General features: G+C 50.2%; 1 protein-coding gene across 1 annotated transcript in view; it reads left to right on the top strand.

Moving 5' to 3' along the window:
• The window catches only part of RIMBP2 (RIMS binding protein 2), a 342,052-nt gene that overhangs the window by 222,675 nt on the left and 115,149 nt on the right, over positions 1-4,228 (top strand). Inside the window, exon 4 of the mRNA XM_011981944.1 lies at positions 2,976-3,098. The gene's annotated coding sequence lies outside the window, so the exon portion shown is untranslated. The remainder of the gene's footprint in view (positions 1-2,975; positions 3,099-4,228) is intronic.

Below are 4,228 nucleotides of genomic sequence, written 5' to 3'. Positions count from 1 at the left end.
GGGGGCAGGACACCTGCAAAGGGGGTTGGGAGTCTGAGACCAGCAGAGGCTGGGCACCGTGGCCACCTGCTATGGGTATGAGGAGAAGGGTGTGGGAGAGGCCCTCCCCATAAGAGGACACTGTTGGGGGTTACCCCAGTTCCACAACCCAGTGGGAGGACTTGCAGGGCTCAGTGTGCAGCCGCCCTCAGGGCTGTGACTTATTACAGCAAAAGGACACACAGCACAGGTGGCAAAGGGAGAGGGCCACACAGGATGAAGCCAGGGGGAGACCAGGTACAGGCCCTCCAGGTCGTCTTCCAAGAGGATTCCCAAGAATCACACAGGACGCTTAGTGGACCCACAGCTGCAAGCTGTGATGTGTGTGAAATGTCATCTATCAGGGAAGCCCATTAAAGACTCAGCAACCAGAGTTTTTATGGGGACCTGGTCACATGGGCTCTCTCTGTCCAGCACATACCACAATTCCAGAGTCCCAGAAGGAAAGGTGTTCAGCACAAACCGTCTTGTTCAAGTGGCCTCGATGCGGGAAGCTGCCCTAATCGATGAAGGAATGTAGGAATTCTCCCCAGATCCCAGTTCCCAGGCCTCCAGCCAAGGGCCAGGCTCACCAGCGGTCTTTCTCAGGGGAGTAACTCAGAGTAACCCCTGCAGGCTGCTGGGGAGGGCCGGGGGCCAGGGGTCATGCTGATCCATAGTTTCTCCATCATGTCTTCCACTGGGCAAGCTGATTAGAAGCCGGGATGGTACGGGGGGTGCAGGCCGTGAGGATGAGCCTCTTGGGACACAAAGAGGGATGGATGATGGTGGGGCCTGGGTCTGGGAGAGTTAACAGCAGTAGTCCACCCAGGAGCCAGGGCCACCTTTCCATTCTTGGAACTTTCCTCAACACCATTCCACTCAGTACAAAAGTCTTGCTTGACCACTGACTCCCTGCCAGGCGGTCCTCTGGGCTCTGACGATGGGAAATTGCGTGGCAGAAGAAAACTTCTGTTTCATGACACTTCTGTTCCAATGAGGAGCAGCCACAGGAAGAAGGCAAACAGCCGCAGAGGACAGTACCGAACACACGTGGACACCGAAGCATGGCGGTGTGGGAGGGAGGGACGTGGAGGCGGGGGGTGGAGACAAGGGTTTCGTCACCTTGCAAGGGTTGGGAAGGCCTGTCTGAGGTTACACCGAATGAGAAGGAGCCAGACCTGAGCAGACTGGGGCAGGGCGGGGTAGAGATCTGCAGGCAACAGAATCAGCAGGTGCAAGGGTTCCGGGGTGGGAAGAGGCTCGACCTGTTTAAGGGACAGAAGGAGGCCAGGGTGTCCCCAGCATGGTGGCAACAGGGTAGCAGGTGGGTGGGGCTTTTAGACCACCAAGGAGTTTGGATTTTATTCTAAATTCTGTGGAAACCTTAGAAGGTTTCAAGCAGGGAGAGGCAAGATCTGGCAGGTATTTCAGAAAGATGGTGCTGGTCGCTGTGTGAGACTAAATTTAGGAGCATTCGAGCATGACTCCCAAGTCCTAATGTTCCTGAACAGCTAGGATACAAGAAGTGATGCTTTCTGCAAACCTGCACCCTGGGGTATTGAGGTTCAGGAGTGAGGATGGTTTAATTCAAATAGGTCGTGACATTTTCACCGGGGGCATTTGGATTATTTCTCTAAGTTCATTGCCTGATAACATCACGTTGCAGCAAAATGGCATTAAAATATTCCTTCGAATGAGACCTCTGTACGACCTCTTAATAACAGCTTTCCTGTAACCCTGTTCCCATTCGGGAATGCCAAGTGGGTGCCTGCCTTTCTTCTGGTGCCCCAGAAGTTGTCAGGTTAAACTAACACTCAGTACAGAAAGTATTTGAAATGGAAAGGACTTCTGCAGCTGACAAGCGTGGCATTGTGTTAGTCTGTTATTGAAGCCATAATTCACATCATGAGACTTGGGGAGGAGAAAAAGAAATTACAAGGCTGCTGTTGGGTTAAAATATGTTGCCTCCACATTGAAAAATGAATGGGAAAGGAACCTTGGTGATTTCTTTCATTGATAGCATCCCCTGACCTGTTTCGAAGCGGAGAGAGACTGAACGTGGTGCCTCCCTTCCCGATCAGCTTGTAGCTTGGCCCTGGGGGTTGTGGCCTAAGAATGGAATTTATGTGTTTTTTTGGATTTATTGGGGGAATGCATTCTAGTTCATGTGGAATTTCATTGGCATTTTTATTCACTTTTAAGATGAGGTAAAATTTTTAGACAAGAATCAATATGCTTACACAATGGGAAAACACTTGTATCTGTTAGGGCTCTCATAGTTACAGGGGACAGACGACTCAAATTGGTGTAAGCAAACAAGGAGAATCTATTGGTCCAAGTGACTGAAAAGGAAAAGATAATTAGCTTCAGGCTCAGCTTGATCTGGGTGCTCAAATGATGCCATGGGGATCCTGCTTTTCCCTCTGTGTCTCTGCATTTATCTCATTGGCTCTGTTCTCAGATGGGTTCTTCCCTCGTGATGACAAAGGCCACAGTAGTTCCAGCTTTTTGTCTTTAACTTTCCAAGTCCAGTGGGCAAAAGGGAGAGTTCTTCCACGTTCCTATACTAGTACAGGATCTCATTCCCCCAGAATGCAATTGGGTCATGTGACTTCCCCAACCAATCACTACATCCAGGAGATGAGATTACACTGATTGGCCAGGCATGTGGCACATTTGCAACTCTGACCCAATCACTGAGGCTGTGGTGGAGGTGGGCAGGAGGAAGACGGAGATAGTCTGCTGATTGGTCAGCCCTTGGTCATGTGTAGTGGCCCCTAGTAGGAGTGGACCCAGTCCATGATGGAGAAGGAGGAAGGGAAGAATCCTCTAAGAGGAAATTGAAGATTTTCCTCCTAAAGAGGAAGCAATGGATACCAGCTGGAGGCAGATGCCTGCTCCAGCTCTTAGGCAGGTTGTGATAACCTCCTTGTCTCCATTCCTTCCGCTTGCAGGTGAAGGCAGAGTATGTGCATCTCAACCACCCACTCACCCTCTTGACCAGAGAGCGCGATTTGGCCTTGAAGGAGAAACACCAGCTCCAAGCCAAGCTGGAGAACCTAGAACAGGTCCTGAAGGTAGGCTGGCTTTCTGCATTTGGGACCACTTCTGCTCTTTGTGAGGTCGGTGTGAGGAAAGAGGGGCTACAGGACCCCTGAGCAGAAGCTACGTCAAGCTCCTTTGGAGGCCATCATCCACATTCAGAGATGTTGGGGCTGCTTTCCCCTTTTTTGTGGTATAAAAAGCAATAAATAACAAAATTCCAGTGTTTCTGGAAGCAATCCCATAAAGCCAATTATGCATTTCCATTTCTTAGGATGTTAAACACAGCTGAGCTGTGCAGTGGCGGGCACTCTGCTCCTGAATGGAAATGGAGTCTGCTTACGTTAAAGACCAGAGGTGGCTACAGTGGGTTTCAAACTTCAGGAATTTTAAGCTGCTGCTCGGACGTTTAATGACCTTTGTTACAAAGAGGATAGCTAAACCAGAACATTTGCTCTATCGGGGTACAGGTAACTGGATGCTCCTCACGCATTCCTGATGAGCTGAGATCTCCTTCAATATTTAGCCAGTGGGTTGATTTGCTATTGATGCCACTGAGTTAAACTGAATGAATTTTTTCACCAAGTGTTAAAATTTGATTGGATTCTCATTCTGGGAAACATTTTTTTTTACAAAAATAAAAAAAAAAAGTCATCTCCAGTTCTATGATCAGTACATATATTACCAGGATCATTTGCATTTCACAATTACAGAAAACAGGATTAGGCTGCATCCGCAAATACTCTTTAAATCGAGAAGTGATTTTACCTCCATCTGTAGCCTCTTTGGGGAAGCTTTTGGAACTCTGAGGGGAGCATCTGAGTAATTGCCAGGGATGGTGGTGGGGGAGTGGACAGGGTTGGGGGATGGGGATGAGGAGTGACCCCTCCAGGGATGGTGGCTGGGGGAGTGGAGAGAGTGGGGATGAGGAGTGACCCCTCCAGGGATGGTGGTGGGGGAATGGAGGGAGTAGGGGGATGGGGATGAGGAGTGACCCCTCCAGGGATGGTGGTGGGGGGAGTGGAGGAGGTGGGGATGAGGAATGACCCCTCCAGAGATGGTGGTGGGGGGAGTGGAGGGAATAGGGGGATGGGGATGAGGAGTGACCCCTCCAGGGATGGTGGTGGGGGGAGTGGAGGGAGTAGGGGGATGGGGATGAGGAGTG

This window comes from Mandrillus leucophaeus, unplaced genomic scaffold (genome assembly GCF_000951045.1).
Source record: "Mandrillus leucophaeus isolate KB7577 unplaced genomic scaffold, Mleu.le_1.0 Scaffold232, whole genome shotgun sequence".
NCBI lineage: Eukaryota > Metazoa > Chordata > Mammalia > Primates > Cercopithecidae > Mandrillus > Mandrillus leucophaeus.
This window is presented reverse-complemented; position numbering and strand designations above follow the sequence as displayed.